Consider the following 22127-nt stretch of genomic DNA (forward strand, 5'->3'; position numbering starts at 1 on the left):
GAGAGAGAAACAGCAACAGAGAGAGAGAAACACTGGGCTCTTGATTTTATTAGTGTACTGCCTTATCAGAAACTCCATCTATCAATGTGTATCAGCAATTTCTCTAAAACTTTATCTTCTGCCCGTTTCATGAGATGTTATACTTGCCTAGGATCACGCAGCTGGTATTTGGCAGAGGCAGGATTTGAAAACATGTCCACACTCCAGGACAATTCTTGAGTCACTAGACAACTCATTCTCTTACACATTGTATACTATCCTTTATATACTATAACATTGGTATCAAACGCCAATAAAAATTAGGGCATAGTGATGTATAAAATCACATACTACATTTTTTTTTGGCTAAGCAATGGGGTTAAGTGACTTGCCCAGGGTCACACAGTGTTATGTGTGTGAGGTCGGATTTGAATTCAGGTCCTCCTGAATCCAGGGCTGGTGCTCTATCCACTGCGCCACTAAGCTGCCCCCACATACTACATATTAACTTTGTCTATGTTGCATTGTATTTTTATTCATTGTGTTAAGTATTTTCTTATTACATTTTAATCAGGTTCCACAACCATATGCAGTTTAAAAAAAAAGCATTGAGATGAGAATACTTTTTTTTGCACCAGTAAATTAAAACCAGATTGTTAACCAAATGAAGATATAGAGGTAGCCTCCTAACCTCAGTTAATAAACATAAAAGATTAACAACATCCTTTTTATTTATTTTAATATTTTATTTTTCTCCAATTACATGTGAAAACAATTTTTAACATTCACTTTTTTTTAAGTTTTGAGTTGCAAATTCTATCCTTCCCTAGATGCTAAGAAATCTGATCTGGGTTATATATGCACAATCATGTAAAACATTTCCATAGTAGTCATTTTGTGCAAGAAAACTCAAAGAAAAAATAATGGAAGGAAGGAAGGAAGGAAGGAAGGAAGGAAGGAAGGAAGGAAGGAAGGAAGGAAGGAAGGAAGGAAGGAAGGAAAGACAAAATAGTTGTTTCTGTTTGTATTCAGACAACATCAGCCCTTTCTCTGGAGGCAAATAACATTTTTCATCATGATTCCTTTGTTACTGTCCTGGATTATTGTATTTGCTGAGAATAGCTAGGTCATTCATAGTTGTTCATTGTGCAATATTGCTGCTACTGTGTATAATGTTCTCTTGGTTCTGCTCACTTCACTTTGCATCAGTACAGGTAAGTCTTTTTTCTGAAATCATCCAGCTTGTCATTTTACATAGCACAATAATATTCTCTTACAATCAGGTACCACAACTTGCTTAACCATTCCCCTATTGATGGGCATCCTCTCAATTTCCAATTCTTAGCCACCACATAAAGAGTTGTGATAAATACCTTTGTACAAATAAGTTCTTTTCTCTTTCTCTTTTTTATCTCTTTGGTATACAGACCCAGTAATGGTATTGCTTGATCAAAAGGTATGCACAATTATATGACCCTTTGGGCATAGTTCCAAATTAACAACATCCTTTTTAAAGAAGAGATGAATAATTGTCCTAAAGAATCTTTTAATAACTGTAAATAAATAGGTATGCTGGAAGCCAAGAGTTTTATCAATATAGTACTGTTCCTTAAGAGATTAAAAAAGGGGGGATTGGTGGGAGGCTCTGAACTTTTATTTTCCCTTGTCTACAAGGGGAAAAATACTGGTACATCCTGGCTAAGCTGTCAGGTATGAGCAGGGAATGATAAAAAATTGTAGCATAGTCAAAAGGCTCTAGTGAGTTTGAAATGGAATTGCTGAGGTGTTAATGCTCACATAAAGAATGACTTGTTCTAGGGAGGAAATGATAAGTCAAAGAGGCAGGCCTTGGTTTGAAATAGCCGAGGTCTCAACTTGATTATACATATATTCTTGAGATATCTTTTTAAAATCTGAGCCAGTGGGAAGACAGAGTATTTCAGAGAGAAAGAAGAAAAAATGAACCCAGATACTCCCCATTGTCTGCTCCTATCTTAATCTGATCAAATGTCCTAGATATGATATGTCTTCCAAATACACTTTTAAAAACCCCACACTTAGTTAAAAGGCAAAATGCTAAGAACAAATGATAAAATCATGGTAAGAAATCTGCTGGTGAAGAAAGCGTCGTGAAAGGCTCTCTAAGAATTTGGATAGCTGGATTGTACTTCCATCCCTGCCCCAGTATAGCTGAAGTACTTTAGGCCAGTCATCTCAACATGTAGATACTTAGCTTCTCCATCTGTAGAAGGTGGGCATTAGAATAAAGGACGCTTAAGGTTCTTTCCAGCTCTAAAGTTATGTGAGTCTATGCATGCACTGACAGTATAGCTTAGTGGGCAGACACACGGCCTCAGAATCACATGGAATCTAGGTTAAATTCTAGCATCTGAAACAGTGATTCTGGAAAAGTCACAACTTTCCAAGACTCTAAATTGCCAGGTAGTTTCTGATTCCCATTGGTACAAGCTATTTTCCACAAGGAATTCCCTATGCCAAGGAAATCCCATCTTCAGACCCACACACAAAAATCAACTGCAGGGGAAAGTGCTTGGAATTTGGAATCAGGTTCACATCCTGGTTCTAGCTCGTGCTGCCTGTGTGAGCAAGCCACTCAGCATCTCTGGGTCTCTGTTCCTACATGTGTACAATGAAAAGGCTAGTAGACATAAGGAGTTCTCAAACAACTTATATTTATGATGCACTATTCTTGGCAATGTAGAATCAGTTATTCATTCAGTCAACAAGAATTTATAAAGTGTGCTTACTTACTATGCATTAGGCTAAGTACAGGGATAGAAAGAAAAGCAAAATCCAGTTCCTGCCCCTTATGAGCTCATGCTTTAAAGGGGGACAGATCATGTGAAAATGTTCATACACACATATAATGTGTGCAATATATATATATATATATATATATATATATATGCCCATACTATGTTCACATAGATATATGTGAAATACAAAATGCAAACACAGATATGAAATGCTCCACATACCCATATGTGTATATACATAAACTTGTATATGTGCACACATACCTGCTCATTCTCACAGGCACACATACACTCACGTCCCTTACCCATCTCCTGGCCTCTGAGCCTTCTCTAGCACTCACAAAGAAAGATCAGGCATCAGATCTAACTTTCTGAACTCCTTTCTCCAACTGCCTCTCATAGCTAACTCCTGCCTCCTAACCAGGTAAACCTCACCCAATCTTTTGCCTGTTGATTCTAGCTGTGAGGTAGGCCTTTCCAGCTTTCTCTTTAAGGGAGACCCTTGGACAGTCCAATTTCTTGCCTCCCACAATGGACCTCTTTCCAACCATTGTTACTTTACCAAGACTAATTCCTCAGTGATTTTCATACTCTCAAACCATAATACTCTCCCCATCCCAGTGATTTAGAATCCCCAACTACAGATGTAGAAACCCTGTCCCTCATTCCCAAAAGGGCACTTTCTTCCTCTCCTCCACCTCAAACCTACCCTGTCCTCCCCAGTGCCCCAATACAGATCTAATCACTCCTTCCCTCTATACTGTCTAGAAATTCTTATCCACAATTAAGAAGCATCTTTTCATCTTTTCACCTTTTCTTTTCTCCTTCAAGTTTCTGGATCTCACCAAGATTTTGGTCCCTCCTGATGAGAAAGCAATCTTGGCTACCCTTTCCAGGATTTTTACTTTCATAACTCTGCACATTTCCTCATAATTCAGGGGGACTTAGAGAACTTTTAGCCCCTAGCATACCCTTCCAGACTCCTCAACCTCTCCTTTTAGGCTCAATCTATACTCAATCTACAATCCAGTTACCTATTTCTCCCTGTATTTTCCTATTCCTTCTTCATTGAACATGTATCTCCATCCCATTACCTACCTTCAAACTAGTGGAAATCAATATTCATATTGATGAGCTGCCGCATACCCTAACCTCCCATCCTCTCCATCTATTAAATACCCTTGACTTAGTCCTCCACTTCCCATCAGCCACAGTAAGGGTCAACATGATTTTGTGGTAACCCCAAGTGTTACACTACCATGTTCAGCAAGTCTGAATTTTTTTTAGATCATCATAATCTTATCCTTCTTTGTGTCTTTGTACTTCACAATCCCTTATACTATTTTTCATTCTCACTGTGACCTCCATTCCTTCCATACCTCTGTTGCTTCCCAGAGCATCATCCCTGAACTGGCTACATTGTGTTCTCTTTTAATGATTGTGATCCCTTTGTGAACCATAACTAAGTGGACATTATCCTTTACACTTGACTCCCTTTTCCTAACATCGATCACATCTGGCAAAACCCCAACCTTGCCTCACCCCCAACCGTGGCTCTTCCTCACTTCTAGTCACATGCTACTGACTGGATCAGGAGAAAATCATGTAACCCTGAGTAATTGCAGAACAAGGAAGAGTTAAGTTGGTGACATTTTGACAGATAAGAAAATAATGCCTGTACAGTGTCTCTTGAATGCGAATATTATTTGTGTGAGTTCTTTCCAAGTTCAGGTTCTAATGTGTTTTGAAGTCAGTGCATGTAATAGGCAAGCAATGTTTATTTTGCAAAAAAACCTACTTACCATTCTATGTATACTGGTTAGTAAAATGAATTCATATAAAATAAAACTTCATAAATTTTCTTTTATCTACAGTATTTTTGGTTGTTGTTCAGTCATTTCAGTCATGCTCAACTCTCTGTAAATCCATTTGGGGTTTTCTTAGCAAAGATACTAGAGCAGTTTGCCATTTCCTTCTCCAGCTTATTTTACGGATAAGGGAACTGAGACAAATAGGGATAAGTGACTTGCCCAGGATTATACAATTAGTAAGTATCTGAGATCATATTTGAACTCAGGTCCTGCTGAAACCAGGCCTGGTGCTTTATCAACTATGCCACTTTTCTGTCTTAACTATAGTAATGGAGCATTCAAAACTATGTAGTACACCTAATAAAAATATTGGTAAAGGAGGGGGCAGAGCCAAGATGGCAGAGGGAAAGCAGTGACTTGTTTGACCTCTCCCCCCAAACCCCTCCAAATACCTATAAAAAATGGCTGTAAACAAATTCTAAAGCAGCCGAACCCACAAAAAGACAGAGTGAAACAAATTTCCAGCCCAAGACAGCCTGGACGATTGATCAGAAAGATATATCGTGCCGGGCTGGGAGAGGAGCACAGTTCAGCATGGGCACGCAGGCCGCAGAGACCCTGGAGCAGGCCTCAGAGGACTGAATCACAGGCAGCTGTGGCAGATTCCAGACTTCTCAACCCATGAACGGCCAAAGACAACTTGGAAGGTCCATGAGAAAAGTCTGTGACTGCGGTAAGAGAAGGAGCTAGGTCTCAGCCACCCTTGGGGCAGCAGGTATTTACTGAGCTTCTGACCCACAGACTGAGGGGGAATCAAGTTACTGATCAGAGGGGATTGCAGGGATCTCTTTGCCTGTCCTGAGGCAGGAAGCTCTTGCTTTACCGGTGCTTGGATCTGGGTCACAGTTCTGAGGGGCAGTCCTGGGGCAAGGAGGAATGCTGGTGTGGTGAAGCTTGTTGTGGCGGTGGAGAGAAAACACCTCACCCCTTATCATAGCACCTTGGAAGAACTGAAAATTTTCAGGTCCCTAGAAGTATCTATGAAAACAGCTGTACAAACCCCTGAAGCTTGGGACAGTACATTCTCTGCATTGGAAACAGACTCTTACCTTAACAATGAGTTTAAAACTCAAGAAATTGGCCAGGATCATGAGTAAGCAGCGCAAAAAGAGTCAGACTATACTATCTTACTTTGGTGACAAAGAAGATCAAAACATACAACCAGAAGAAGACAACAAAGCCAAAGCTCCTACATCAAAAGCCTTCAAGAAAAATATGAATCAGTCCCAGGCCTTGGAAGAGGTCAAAAGGGATTTTGAGAAGCAAGTAAGAGAAGTAGAGGAAAAACTGAGAGTGATGCAAGAAAATCATGAAAAACAACTCAACAGCTTGCTAAAGGAGACCCAAAAAAATACTGAAGAAAATAACACCTTAAAAAATAGCCTAACACAAATGGCAAAAGAGGTCCAAAAAGCCAATGAGGAGAAGAACGCCCTAAAAAACAAGATTGGCCAAATGGAAAAGGAAGTCCAAAAGCTTACTGAAGAAAATACTCCCTTGAAAAGTAGAATAGAGCAATTGGAAGCTAGTGACTTTATGAGAAATCAAGACACTGTAAAACAAATCCAAAAGAATGAAAAATTAGAAAACAATGTGAAATATCTCATTGACCTGGAAAATAGATCCAGGAGAGAGAATTTAAAAATTATTGGACTATCTTAAAGCCATGATCAAAAAAAGATCCTAGACATCATCTTTCAAGAAATTATCCAGGAAAACTGCCCTGATGTTTTAGAACCAGAGGGCAAAATAGAAATTGAAAGAATCCACTGATCACCACCTAAAAGAGATCCCCAAAGGAAAACTCCTAGGAATATTATAGCCAAATTCCAGAATTCCCCGGTCAAGGAGAAAATATTACTAGCAACCAGAAAGAAACAATTCAAGTATTGTGGAAACACAGTTAGGATAACATAAGATTTAGCTGCTTCTGCATTAAGGGACTGCAGGGCATGGAATATAATATTCCAGAGGGCAAAGGAGATAGGATTACAACCAAGAATCACCTACCCAGCAAAACTGAGTATAATTCTGCAGGGGGAAAATGGCTATTCAGTGAAATAGAGGACTTTCAAGCATTCTTGATGAAAAGACCAGAGCTGAATAGAAAATCTGATTTTCAAATATAAGACTCAAGTGGAACATGAAGAGGTAAACAGGAAAGAGAAAATCATAAGAGACTTACTGTGGTTGAACTGTTTATATTTCTGCATGGAAAGATGATGTTTGCAACTCATGAGACCTTTGTCAGTATTAGGGTAGTTGGAGGGAAAAAATTATATGTGTGTATAGATAGATAGATAGATAGATAGAGGGTACAGGATGAGTTGAAGATGAAGAGGTCATATCTGGAGAATAAAATTAAGAGGTGAGAGAGGATTATACTAGGAGAAGGAGAAAAGGAGAGGTAGAACAGGGTAAATTATGTCACACAAAAAAAAAAAACCAGAAAAGAAAAGGCTCTTACAGTGGAGGGGAAACGGGGGAAGGTGAGAGGGAATGAGTGAATCTTATTCTCATAGAATTTGACTTAAGGAGGGAATAACATACACACTCAATTAGGTATGGAAATCTGTCTTACCCTACAGGGAAATAGGGTGGGGGGAAGGGGACAAGAGAGTAGGGGGATGATAGAGAGGAGAGCAGATTGGGAAAGGGGGTAATCAGAAGCAAGTACTTCTGAGGAGGGTCAGAGTCAAAAGAAAGAATAGAATAAATGAGGGGGTGGGATAGGGTTAACCAAAATAGAGTTAGTTTTTCACAGCATGTCTACTATGGAAGTGTTTTGCATAATCGCACATATATAACCTATATTTAGGTGCTTGCCTTATCAATGAGGGTGGGTGGGGAGGGAGGAAGGGAGAAAATTTGGAAGCCAAAGTTTTAAAAACTCATGTTTAAAAAAAATGTTTTCACATGCAACTTGGAAATATGAAATACAGGAAATGGGGTACAGAAATCCATCCTGCCCTACAGGAAAATTGAAGGGGAAGGGGATAAGAGAAGGGGGGGAGAGATAGAAGGGAAGGCAGAACAGGGGAAGGGGTATTTAGAATGCATGCCGTCTTGGGGTGGGGGGAGGGGCGAGATGGGGTGAAAATTTGGAACTCAAAATCTTGTGGAAGTAAATGTTGAAAACAAAAAAAGAAATAAAAATTATCATAAAAAATACTGGTAAAGATGCTAAGATACATCTTTTGAAAACCCGAGACCATATAGCATCTAAGATCTAAGAACTCTTCCTGCTTTAACTTCATTATCCTGTGATTCTAAACTTAAGAAGTTTCAAAAATTAAGTTTGACCTAGTCTTATTAAACTTCATTTTAAAAAAATACAATAAAAAGTCCCAAGCTACTAATCTAATATCCTATTTTTATAACAATGACAAGGGTGATAAATTGGAAGGAAGTGATAGGTGTAATTTACCTGGAATTGAGCAAAGTGTTAATTGTGCAGTATTCAAAATCAATGATGAGTAATTACTAGCTATTAGGGAAGGAGTGATTTGACTAGAGGATTATATCCAGAGAATAATCATTATAGGATAAGTAGCAGCGACCGGTTGGGGGCATTAGCATTTTAGTTATAGATCATCTAGTTGATAAATGGAAAATTAAGTCTTAGATACAGCTATTTTTCCCGTGTAGTCGAGAATTAATATTTCGGAGAACAGAGAAATAATGGACATCTTATTGATAGTCTATAAGTTGTATTCCTTGGAATAGATCCACTTAAAACACTTGAACATCTTATCTATTTCCAGTGTTCATATGAAAATAAATTTGGATGAAATAGGAGCCTCTACTCCTAGCTGGAATTTAAGACATTTTAAATTTTGCTCAGTTGATTTATTTTTCCTTCAGTTACTTCTTCTTTTCCATCCCCCTCAGTTAGTTATCTACCTAGCTATATACCTACATACATACATAGACACATATATAATACATGCACATACACATATTGACTTTCCTATACTATTTAAGATGGCCCAGAATTTGAATGCTACAATAATGCCTCCTCTCAAATGTCACATTCCAAAATTATTTTCTCTCTGTAACCCATCAGAAACTCACATTCTCTCAATGAGGCCAACTTTAGGATCATATACTTTTAGTCAGAAATGAATCAGATAAAGCCATTTAATAAAGAAGGTAATGTCCTCTTCTGAGAATGTTAACAAACTATTATCTCAGGGAATATCCTAACCATTTGTATAGATAAATTTGCATTAAGAATCTGACAAATTTGGGGGAAGCTAAGTGGTTCAGTGGATAGAGCACAGGCCCTGGAGTCAGGAGCACCTGAGTTCAAATCTGGTCTCAGACCAGACACTTGACACTTATTATCTGGGTGACCCTGGGCAAGTCACTTAACCCCAATTGCCTCACCCTCCCCAAAAAAATTGACAAAATTTCCCATGATTCAATTCAATTCACCAAACATTCCTCTGACCTGTACTATGTCCCAGGCACCAGGTGAGGGTTGGGTTGGGGCATTTGGGAGGGCAGAACAAAGACAAAGATAAGACCTTAGCCTCAAGGAGAGTCCATTTTGGGGTAACTCCATAAGTCTGACTTCACCATGAATAAAGACCAATGGTATATGGTAAGATACAGTGTTATAACTGGAGAGACCTTGGGGCCTTCTTGAGCCTAGGTTATTTGACTTCTAGAAAGTGGCTAAGGTCCTTAGCCTCTGTGTTTATTCTTTTTCTTTTTAAGGTGAGACAAGTGGAGTTTCTGATCTTATAAATTGCGAAAGGTCAGGAAATGGAATATCTGAGCTTTATAGCATCTGGTATTTGTGGCCAGTTGAGCATTGGTGCCCAGAGGAGTAAGGAACGAGTTTCAGGAATGAATTCCAGGATCTAGTCCATGGTAACTAAAACAAAGATAAGCCTAAAATCTACGCCACAGCTGTTCAAGAAACTGATGGAACAAATGTTATGTAGGAACTAAGCTAAGTTTTAAACCTACCCCCTACAGAGTCCAGGATGGTATGAAGAGAGCATGTGGCCAAGGTATTGGGAAGAATTGTCTGTACATGTGTTTTTGCTCTATTTTTGAAGTAAACAGTCTTTTGTAATAGCTAGTTGATAAAAATTGGCACCTAATAATGGAGGAAACACAGTCAGTGGATGCTCATGCTGATGGCAGGAGAGAAAAAAGAATGACAACCTCCTCAGGGTAAACTAGAACCCTGAGGGTGGAGTAATTGCCTGGCTCTGGGACAGAGGCAGATGATTTGGCTTAAAAAGGAAAAAAAGAAAAAGAAATATGGATTAGATCATAAGACAGTGGGGTAGAGTCAAAACTGACTGGATGGTGGATATCAAAGGGTAGTGATTTAATGGATCAATGTCAAATCTGAAGACAATCCTCAAGTGGACTGGCACAGGGCTTTCTTGTTGGCCCTGTTCTGGTCACCATTGCAGTTCTGGAAAGAAAATCAAGAACACCTGAATCCAAGCTTGAATGAAAACATAGTTGGCATACTTGTTAAGTTTGCAGAAGACAGAAATCTGAAAGGCAAAGTGAATATGGTAAACCAAAGAACTGGGATCCCAAAACAAAACTGCGAGAAATTGAATAGGTTGATTCTATTAAAATGAGATAAATTTGTAGTTCTTCACTGAGGTTGAATAAATCAACTTCACTAGTATAAGATAGGATTATCATGGCTAGACATTTCTTCATGTAAATATATGTGTGTATTATAAAATACATATATACGTATACACACATTGTATGTATGTATGTATGCATGTATGTATGTGTGTATGTATGTATATGATATTCTGATTTGGCTAAGCATCTCACAACCTTGCAGACGAGCCTCTGCAAACTTAGCTGGTCTGGTCCTAGATGATATTGACCAGCTTAATTCAATCTTCTACTCCTCCCAAAAAATATAAAAGAGGAATAATTAAGAGTAAGATAATTATATATACATATATATATATACATATTGACATGCGAATCTAATGTCAGGCTTTTTTTCAATATATTGGTTAGTTTTGCTGATTTTTTTTCTTTTCTTTTTCCTTTTAAAAAATTCTGTTATACAGCTTTGTTCTCTAGATGAGAGGGGGAATATAATGGGAAAAATAAGCAATTTAAAAAAAAAAGATGGTATAATGATAAGGACAGAATCTGTGATCTCACTGATAAAGGGAACTCCTTGATGAGAAAACTTTTTCTATGGCTGTAGGTTAGCACCTTTTCTCTAAGTAAAAACCATGGAGAGTTGCCTGGAACACAGAATGTTCACAGTCAGTATGTGTCAGAAGCAAGATTTCAATCACCTCTTCCAGAATTCAGGAATTTATATATACATATATACACACATATACACATATATACACATATACACACATATATACGCATGTGTTTATATTTACAAATATGTTCTCAGTTGTGTCAGTCATGCCCATCATTTTGTGACCTATTTGAAGTTTTCTTGACAAAGATACTGTAGCAGTTTGCCATTTCCTTCTCCAGGTCATTTTGCAGATGAGGAAACTGAGGCAAACAGAGTTAAGTGAGTTACCCAGTGTCACATAGCTAGTAAATGCCTTAGGTCATATTTGAACTCAGGTCTTCCTGACTCCAGGCCTGGAACTCTATCTACTGTATGCATATGAATATATGTGTGTGTGTAATAACTAACATTTACACGGCATAGACTATATGCCAGGCACTATGCTTAGTGCTTTGAAAATATCTCTTTTGATCATCACAACAACCATGAGAGGTAAATGCTATTATTATCCACATTTTAGAGATGAGGAAACTGAGGCAAACAAAGGGTGAGTGGCTTGCTCAGGATCACACAGCTAGTAATTGTCTGATTCTGAATTTGAACTAAGGAGTCCAAGCTCAGTGGCTGTATCTACAGTGTTACCCAGCTGAACACACACACACACATATACACGCATATATGTATATACATGTGTGTGTACATATATGTATTTATATGTGTATGTATGTATAAGGAGAAAGAGAGAGAGACAGAGAGAAATTGCTTGTAACATGCATTTAGTAAGTACTTGTTCACTATCAGGGGTGGTGAACCTGCAGCCTTGAGGCCACATGTGGTCCTCTAGGTCCTCAAGAGGGGCATGTGAAGTTTGGATTCAGTCAAAGGGTCACATCTGAGGACCTAGAGGGCCACATGTGGCCTTGAGGCCTCAGATTCCACACCCCTGGACTAAATGACTGAATGACCATGCTTTCTGGGCCTCAGTTATATCATCTGTAAAATGAAGGCATTATCTTGACAGAATCTAAGGTTTCTTTCATTTCTTGCTCATGATCTGCTCAGTGAGTTTACTATTTACGTGTATATGCTTACCATATAAAAGAAGAGATCCATGGGGCCAGACAAGTCAATGTTTAGAATGAGCATTTGCCCGTAGAACATGAACTAAGACAAGTATCAAGCTTACTGCCTGTTATCCCACCATAGCAGGTTTATTTCTTTGGCTGCTCAGGAGTCCCATTGGAAAAGCCAATACCCCTAAGGGGGGTTAAAACTTATCCTTTGATAATTTAGGCAGCAGCTAATACCTAGCCTGGATTAATTAAGAGCTAGCTAGTGGAGGATGAGGCCCATTTGGAATGCTACCCAGGATCAATGCCTGAGGCAAGAAGAGATTAGAGACAAAAGGAGCAGGGGTAAGAGGTGGGATATTGACAATGGGAAATGTCTGCTTAAAATGTGGGATCTTTTAGTTACAAGCTGTGTAACCTTGAGCAACCTTGGCAGGTGACTTCTCTCTAAGGCTCAGTCTCTGCATATATAAAATGAAGTATGTGGGATACACGATGTCTGAGGACCATCAAATTTTAAATCCTAAAATAAAGTTTAATGAGGGCAAACTGAGTCCTTCAGAAATAGGTAATAAATGGAAAAGTATCAAATTATATATACATATACATATACACACACATACATATATATGTATGTATGTATATGTGTGTGTGTGTGTGTATATATATATATATATATAAAATTTCCTATTGTAACTATTAAGATAAAATAAAAACAAATGTGGTTATTTCAAGAAAAAAGCAATGGACAAAAACTGAAATTGCTTTGTGGCTACTTCCCCTCAAGCAATCTTTACAATTGTCCTAGCTACATTCTCTAATAACACTATTTGAATTACTTGTCCTTTGGATTCTTTTGAAAGATAAGGCTATCTTATTTCTGTATTCATTTAACCTGTGTTCTTTGGCTAAACTTCAACTTAATTATAGAATCTGGGCTGTCTGCTGTGTTTGCTTTAGACTTCTGTTGATGTGATTCAAAAATAGTAACAGAATAGAAAGGAATAAATACCATTTAAACAAAATAGTTAAGGGTCCAAAAAATGATCAAAGAGATCAATGGGCCTTCCATATGACCTAAGAAATGACTTAATGGTGTTGGAGGAGCTCAGGAAATGTGGGAGCCGCCACGTTCACATAATCAAATCTGAGAATAATCCCCTCTATAATATTTCCCACAAGACATTTTCCAATATACATCCAATGATGAGGAAGTCAATACCTCACAAATTAGTACATTCTCTTTTGTTAGGTCTTTATTTTTTTTTTAAATTTTCTTTTTTATTGTTTTGCATGTGTATTTTTTTTGTTTATATCAAGGTAAAATTTGCATCTTTTCCATATTCACCTAACGTTGCTAATTATGTCCTTAGTGGCCAAGGGAAAGATATCTCTGACACAAGTGAACCATCCCCTCCCCATCCAGTGTAATTCTGAATAGCATTGTCGTTGATGTTGTTGTCGAATTCCTTTCAGTCTGGTCCTGACTCTTTATGACCCCATTTGGGGTTTTCTTGGCAGGGATAGGGGAGTGGTTTGTCATTTCCTTCTCCATCTCATTTTACAAATGAGGAAACTGAGGTAAACAGGCTTAAGTGATTTGCCCAGGGTCACATAGTTAGTAAATGTCTGAGGCACATAAATCTTCCTGGCTCTAGGTCTGGCACTCGATCCACTGTACCACCCAGCTGCCTAGTCATAAGTCGTCAAGGCCAATGGCTGTGGGGTTACAAGGTGTTAACTGAAGATCTACTGCTTGGGTTACTACAGGACATGTTTCAGCAGAGACATTCTCACTGTCATAGGAATTCAGAATAGGGTAGTCTTACTCAGATGTGATCATTCTGCAATTGTCAATGACAGATATGGTTCTTGTAACAGAAAAGGCTTACTATGGTGTTGGCTTATGAGGCAGAATTCAAGGTGAGTCGCCAGAGCTGTAGGTCATAAGCATCTTTTTTGAAGGGAAAGGCTAGCAAGGATGACAGATCACAGAGCTGAAAAGGGGCAGAAAAACAACAACAACAACATAATAGCTACAGGGGGAAAGATGATTAGAATCAGAAGCACAATTCAGTCTGAGGGGATAAGCAGAAGGCAAAGTTTATGCATCAGGAGAAAGGAGTCAGTCCTCGCTAGTTTTCTGAGAGGCAGTGTGATGGGCAGAAGGCTGACTTCAGGGTCAGAAACATTTAGGTTCAAATTCTGCCTCAAGACTGCTCTAGGCTACTGTGCATGGCAATAAATTACAGAGAAGGTATCAACATATATTGGAGGAGGAGAAGGGAGGATTGTGCATGTAGGACACCCCTGTGGCAAAGAATTTACAAATCTAACTCCTATTTGAAAAAAGGACCTATGGTTCTTCCTTTCTCTGTTTATACCGTCCTCTGGTCAAAGGGAATTTTAAAGCCTGCCTATAAGTAACTAGGTCCAGCTCTCTCACTGCTCCTGAAATTCTTTCAAATGCAGAATCTTTGCCTCCGTATCTCCTTTCATTGTCTTTCGTAGACATTGCCAGATAGCTCTAAACAACAGTGGTCTTGACAGCTCTGCTGCTATCATCCACCCTCCTCACCCCCCAGGCCTTTTCTTCTGTAAGTGAAACAAGTCAGTTTCTTTGAGCCCAGGTTTTTGAGTTCCTTCTTCAACACCTGGTGTAGAGAACACTTGTTTATACTCTGCTCGATGTGCTCATCAAGGTCTTTCCTAAAAGAGAGTGCTCAGACTTGAATACAGCAGTCTATATATTATTTGGAACACTTGATGAGGCTTGTTCAAGGTGAGGTGCCTCTAACCTACAACCTGGTTGAGGTGAGTCTTTGGATATTTCCAAAGAGGGAAGGGCCCTAGTCGTGCTCGCTTAACTTACTATACTCACACTCTGCATCGCTCTGTCTCTGCGGCCTTGGTTCAATGGATGGACCTTCCAGTCTGGCTTTTAGACTCCTCTGTATATTTATCTTCTTCAATTAAGATCTGAACTCCTTCAAAGAGGGGCCTTCTTGTTCTCTTGTACTTGGCACAGTGCTTGGCATATAGTAAAGGTTGGCCAAGAAAGCTATTTTATGGAGAGCTCACACAGGAAAAGCGTGGTGGTCAGAAGAAGCAATATAAGGACACTCTCAAGGTCTCTCTGAAGAACTTTGGCATTGATTGTGTGACATGGGAAACCTGGTACAGGACCACTCAGCATACCATGCCCACATCAGAGGAGGTGCTGTGCTCCATGAGCAAAGCAGAATTGAAACAGCTTAAAGGAAAAGCAAGATGCACAAATTTAAAGAAACCACCCCAAATGTTCACACGGACTATTTGTGCCTGACCTGTGGTAGACCATACTGAGCTGGTATTGGTCTGATCAGCCATAGTCAGACACACTGAAACTTGACTATAGCGTAGCGATGTCATTTTGGTCCTCTTTGAGAACAAAGGACAACAATTAATGAATGTTCTATGTCTCTGTCATCTGTCTATCCATCCATCCAATTATCTATCCACCCATCCATACATTTCTGTATACATTCATGCATATACATCTCTCTCTCAGTTATCTCTCTATCATCTATTTATCTCTTGATCCATCTATCAACTGATCTATTGATCTGTTATCTCTCCCTCCCTAAATTTCTATCTGTAGTCAATTCTGAACATTCATGCACTTGACTTTTGCAGCTCCAAGCATTCTGTGATTTATTAGTAATCTTATTTTCACATTGGCAATCATGTACATGTGCAGTAGAGAAGAAAAAGAAATGAGAGGTGCAATATGGACAAGTTTATGGAGTGGCTGGTATCCTCCTGAGACCTTCACAGGTCTTGTTCACCCTGTTGTGGTAAAGAACTCCCTGTACATTCACTGCATATTTTCATTGTTTGCACTCAAGTTTTGTGTTGAAATTATGTTCTCAAAGCATAATGCAAGTCCTTTGGGCTCTAAGGTGTGATATTAAGAGCTTGCCAGATTCAGCTTCTCCTAACAGCCGTGGCTAAAGTCCTAGCAACCTCTCACTTGGTTTGTGGAGGGTGGTCAAAGTAAAGAGGGCTAAAATGGTATAGTATACAGTACAACACTTTCACATCACCATCTGACACAGTGGAAGGCAAGATTCAGGTTGAAAAATGTTTTAGTTTTAAGAATTTTGTTTGCTGTACAATATTTGTGGTACTGTAGATTTCATGTTTTATAAAAAAGAGAATGTTGTCTGAAATAATTTTTGTTTTGTTTTGTTTTTGAGATGTTAGCAAGAACATATGCTTGACTAGGTGATGAAAAAATTGGATCTCAAATCCCTATTTGTCTCTGCCTGGGTGTTTCTTTTCTGGAGCACAGATTAACAAATAATTCTGAGACAATGTTTCAAGCCTGATCAGCAACCTCAAGAATTCAATAGCTCCAGAACGATGTACAATTCCACCATAGCTTCTCAAGGGATAACTTGACCACTAACAGAAAGATATGACAGATGGAAAACTCAGCAGGTCAAGAGGCAGAAACTTGTAGGTTGAAGAAATAGAATGAGTGAAAGTGAAATACTGACTCAGCGGTCCTACAAATTGTTTCATGTTTCAATATTTTAAGAATTCACCTTCTAGAGAGATTAGATGTAGTGGTGAGGTGTCATAATTCAAGTGTATTTCAATGTGAAAGTATGTATGTTACATATACATCCAGGAGTTGGATAATTGGATCATTATGAGCAGTTTAGTTCCTTATCTTGAATAATTCCAAATTGTTTTTTTTTTCCTCAGAATAGTTGGAATAATTACATCTCAATCACCAACAAAGGAGTACGCATACCTTTGCACATCTATTCCAATACTGACTTTTTCCAGTATTTAAACTCTGCCAATTTGCTGGTGCTTCAGGAGATTAATTTGTACTTTTGTTATTATTAGTGATACTTGGATAATGGAGAACAGCAATCCCAAATGTGTAATAATCATAATAATGATAGCTAGCACTCATATAGTCCTTACTATGTGCCTGACACAGTGCTAAGTGCTTTACAATTATTATCTCATTTGATCCTCACAAAAACCTTGAAAGGATGAATGTTCTTATGCCCATTTAACAACTAAGGAAGCTGAGGCAAACAGAGGTTCAGTGATGTGCCCAGCATCTCAAAGTTAATTAGGATCTGAGGCTGGATTTGAACTCAGGTCTTCCTAAGTCTAGGCCCAGAACTCTATCCATTGCACCTCTTATCTGGGCCCTAATTTTGAGGATCAAATAAAGTTCAAGAAGCATTTATTAAGTGCTTAATATGTACCAGGTACTGTCTAAAGAGCTGGACTATTTTACAGACTATCAGAGATGTTTGATGACTTTTTTAAAATATTCCCCTAATTCATGTATTTAATTTCATTCCAGCTTTAAGGATACCTGGCTATTATTAGAGACACTTAATTCAGTACTTTTTTCCCTTTTAAATAATGTGTTTAATTTTTATTCTAACTCTATTGGCTTATTCAATCATAATATTTTCAGTTTTGAAAATCTACCCCCCCCTTCTTTATTGGTTATTATTTATACCCTAACCACATTTGTAAAAGACATGATCTTACATTCCCATCTAAATTTCCAGTTACTAACCATGCTAAATTCAGAGTCTTGCTAATCTGGTCTAAATTCTATTAATTTAATTTTCTATTATTTTTTAGCCAGGAAGAGTTTCAATAATTACTCTATCTTAATTTAATCTGATATCCCGTGATGATTTTTATTCCTACTTTTTTTTCATTACTTGTCTTGAAATTTTTCACTTTTTGTTCCTCCACATAAATTTGATTATTTTTATCTAATTTCTCAAAGTATCGCATAATAAAATCTACACTAAAATCTACTAAATCTACAGATTAATTTTGGTTGGATCCTAACTTTTATTTTACATGTGAGGCACAATCATTAATGCTGGATATGTCTCCTCTTGCTTAATTGTTCCTTTATTTCTGTACAGATTGTCTTGTGCTTGCATTTAAATAAAGCCTGTATGTATGATTGTGTCTAGTTACCAGTAATGTTATACTTTTTATATTTATTTTGAATGGAATTTCTTCTTAGCTATTGTTTTTTGTTATTATTGTATTAATATGCTAATGATTATCATACACCATATTTTTAAAACTTTGTTATATTGATTAATTCATTAATTCTTTATATTTTTCTAAACTCTTATACTCTGCAAATGCAATAATTCTCATGTTGTCAATGTTTGTTTCCCTATCTATATTATTCTACTTAATTGCTATGCTAAAAAATCTTGTACTATATCAAAAAATGGTGGACATTGGGATATTGATCATTTTTGTTTCACACAGTATTTAATGGAAAGTTTTCAGTGCTTCTCTCTTGCAAGTAATGGTAGCTTTAGATATTAAGAGAAACATTTTTGAACATATTAAAGTAAATATTTCTATTGCTTTAGTTTTAGTATTATCTATCTAGTTTCTGTACTTTGTCAATAGCTTTTTTTCTAACAGTAATTTATATAACCTTTGTTTTATTGTTTTTCTCATTTGTAGAATTAATTATGTGAATTTTTTCTAATATTAAACCATTATTGCATCACTGGTATTAAGGTGACTTGCTAATAATGAATTTTAGTGAGTCCGTGTCTGAAGGATCCTTGCTAAAACTGCATTTATAATTCTTACATTGATATTCACTAGGAATATTGATCAATAGATCACTTTTCTGATTTTTCTGCCTGTGGTTCTTATATTGAGAATATATGCATATCAAAAACATAGTTTGGGAATATTCACATTATGCTGAACAATTTCTATAGTACAGGAATAAATTGTTCCTTAACGGTCTCACATAACTAACTTGTAAATCTTTAGAAGAATAGTTACTGTTCTTGTTATTGCTATTATTTCCCTTTGGGAGTATGTTTATTTCTTGATCAATTTCTATTTCTGAGATTGGGTTTAAATGATTTTTCTATTTGTCTAATTTGGACATTTCAATACCCATACCTATTCATCAAGTCCTCTTTAATTCTCACCTTTGCCAATATATAACTGGTAGGGAGAGGAGGCGGTTGGACTTTACGATAATTTTCTATCTCTTTAGGCCACTGCTGTAACTTTATTGTGTCCATTATTTTTGTATTTGAAACTGTGCTTTCACATATGGCTTAATTGTAATTTCTTTTAAAATGTTTTTTTCCTTTTATTTCGAATTAAAAGTTATCTTCACAAAATGTGAAACTCTGTTGCCTTTGCCTTTTGCCATATAATATCGTTTTCCTTCCTGGGAGAGGCAGGACGGCAGATACAAAGCAGAGTGATTTAAGCGTCCAGTTTCTGGCCTCCAAAGAGGAGGACATTAGAAGGACTATGTACAAAGCACTAAGCCAGACACCAGAAATGAAAAGACAAAAAACTAGTCCCTGCCCTCAAAGAATTTACACTCTCCTTTGGAGGAGACAATAATAAATTCAAAGCTGCATAAAGTTATGTCGAGAGAGAGAGAGAAAAGTGATAATTGGAATGTTCAATCAATCAAGATGCATTTATTAAGCTCTCCTGTATACCAGGCATTGTGCCCAATTGGGGATCAAGAAAGCACTTGTGTAGGAGATAGCACTTGAGTTAAGCCTTGAGGAAGTGTCTTGTTATTGTCCTATTTCAGGTCTCCTGGAATTTCTTGCAACACGTAATTCCTCTATGATACTTTATTCTTTATGATGTTGTCCACTGAAGGTGCTTACTTTTTTTTCAGTCGCTTTTCTGTTTTGCTTCAGTAAGGTTTTCCTCTGAGTTTTTTTTTTTCTTTCCCCTCTTTATTTGTATTACTGACCATGTACTTTATTTAGTAACTTTCTTGCTCTTTTGAGGTAAGGAAGAGGAGCTAGCTGGGTTTAGACACAATTCATCACTCACCTGTCTTGACACAATTCTACCATATTAGATGTACAACACAAAATTCTACAGGTTTAGATTTAAATTGTAGTTGCTTGATTTATTTATTTACTTTCTTATTAATAATAAAAAGCAGTGCTACAGCATATTTACTGTATACTATACTAGAATGCTAGGATTTTTTTAAAAGGATCTAATAGCCTGATAGTCAAGTAAGTATATTTTAGTGACTTGCATTTTCATCCGCATAATTTTGATTCTTTTAGTCCTGAGCAGTTGTTTGAGACCTAAGGAGCCTTTGAGAATATTTATGAAAGCTTATTACCTCTTTTTTTTTTTGAAACTGACTGTTTTGCCTAATGTTACTCCTAAAATATAAACTACCTGAGATTTTGTTTCTATATCACCCTCCCAAATAACTAAATGAGAAAAGGGAGAGAAGTGGCAGAGGGAGAAGGATTAATCATTGATATAGTGTCCTATACGTGCCAAGTCCTGCACTTTACAAATATTATCTCATGTGATCCTCACAAAAGCCCTACTAGGTACATGTTAGCCTCATTTTACAGTTGAGGAAAATGTAGAAGGGTAAAGTGATTTCTCTAGGGTAGCACAGTTACCTGAGGCCAAATTTGAACACAGATCTTCTTGACTCCAGATCCAAAGTTCTGTCCATTTCACCAACCAGGCAGAAAATAGATTAGACAACCACATAAATAATCTTTATTTAAAACATGAAAGAAATGAGTTTGTGAAACAATATGCAGTCTAGATTGGCTGTAGATATTATGAGCCAGGTAATATCAGGAGATAAAATGAGATTAGATAATTTGTAGACAAACTTTAGATTGCACTGAATTCTAGTCTAAGACTTTGGACTTATCCAATAGATAGGAACAATGCATTCTCGAATCTTGATCAGGAGAGTAGGCAATACAGATCTCTTTATTAGAAAAGTGAACCTGCCAGTATATGCCATATAGATTTGAGTTGAGAGAAAAAGAGAGACTTTCAGGAGGAAGGTAGATTAACAGGTAATTGACATAATCCATGAAAAAAAGGTAATATAACCTTTACAAGAACAAGGCTTGCCATGCTTAGTCCTTGTATGGCCAGCAACTAGGAGAGTAGTTGGAACAAAGTAGATTTGAAAATGTTTGGAGGATTGTTTTTCTTGAATTTAAAAACTGAAATTGAGTGATATGAAACCCTAAGTTAATTAGAGAAAAGTAATATCATCGACAAAATAAAGTAAGTTTGGAGTCTGACTATGTCATTGAGGAGCAGAGGGAAGATGATGAATTCTGTTTTGTGCAAACTGAGCTTGAATGTCAGAAAGATACACAAGTAGATCGGTGTATCAGGCAGATGGAGAAGTAAGTATAGACTTCAAGTGAGAAATTTTGTTTCATTAATTCATTTATTTTTAGTTTTCAACATTCACTTCCACAAGATTTTGAGTTCCAAATTTTCTCCCCATTTTGCCCCTCCCCCCACTCCAAAATGGCATGCATTCTGAATACCCCTAATCTGCCCTCCCTTCTATCTCTCCCCCACTTCACTTATCCCCTTCTCCTTCTATTTTCCTGTAGGGCAGGATAGATTTCTATACCCCATTTCCTGTATATCTTATTTCCCAGTTGCATGTGAAAACAAACAAACAAAATTAACTTTTGTTTTTAAAATTTTGAATTTCAAATTTTCTCCCTTCCTCCCTCCTCATCACCCCCCCCATTGAGAAGGCAAGCAACTTGATACAGGTTATACGTGTGTAGCCATGCAAAACACTTCCATAGTAGTCTTGTTGTGAAAAACTAAGTATATTTCCCTTCATCCTATCCCATCCCCCATTTATGGTATTCTCTCTTTTGACCCTGTCCCTTTTTAGAAGTGTTTGCCTCTGATTACCCCCTCCGCCAATCTGCCCTTCCCTCTATCATCCTCCTGCTCTCTTGTCCCCTCCCCCCCATTTTCTGTAGGGTAAGATAGATTTCCATACTCAATTAAATATGTATGTTATTCTCTCCTTAAGCCAAATCCAATAAGAATGAGATTCACTCATTCCCTCTCACCTTCTCCCAGTTTCCCCTCCACTATAAAAGCCATTTCTTGTCTATTTTATCTGAGATAATTTATTCCATTCTATCTCTCCCTTTCTCCTTCTCCCAATATAATCCTCTCACACCCCTTAATTTTATTCTCCAGATATTACCCCTTCATCTTCAACTCACCCTGTGCCTTCTGTTTATCTGTCTATCTATCTATCTATCTATCTATCTATCTATCTATCTATCTATCT

This window comes from Vombatus ursinus, unplaced genomic scaffold, assembly GCF_900497805.2.
Source record: "Vombatus ursinus unplaced genomic scaffold, bare-nosed wombat genome assembly UNPS02014810.1, whole genome shotgun sequence".
NCBI lineage: Eukaryota > Metazoa > Chordata > Mammalia > Diprotodontia > Vombatidae > Vombatus > Vombatus ursinus.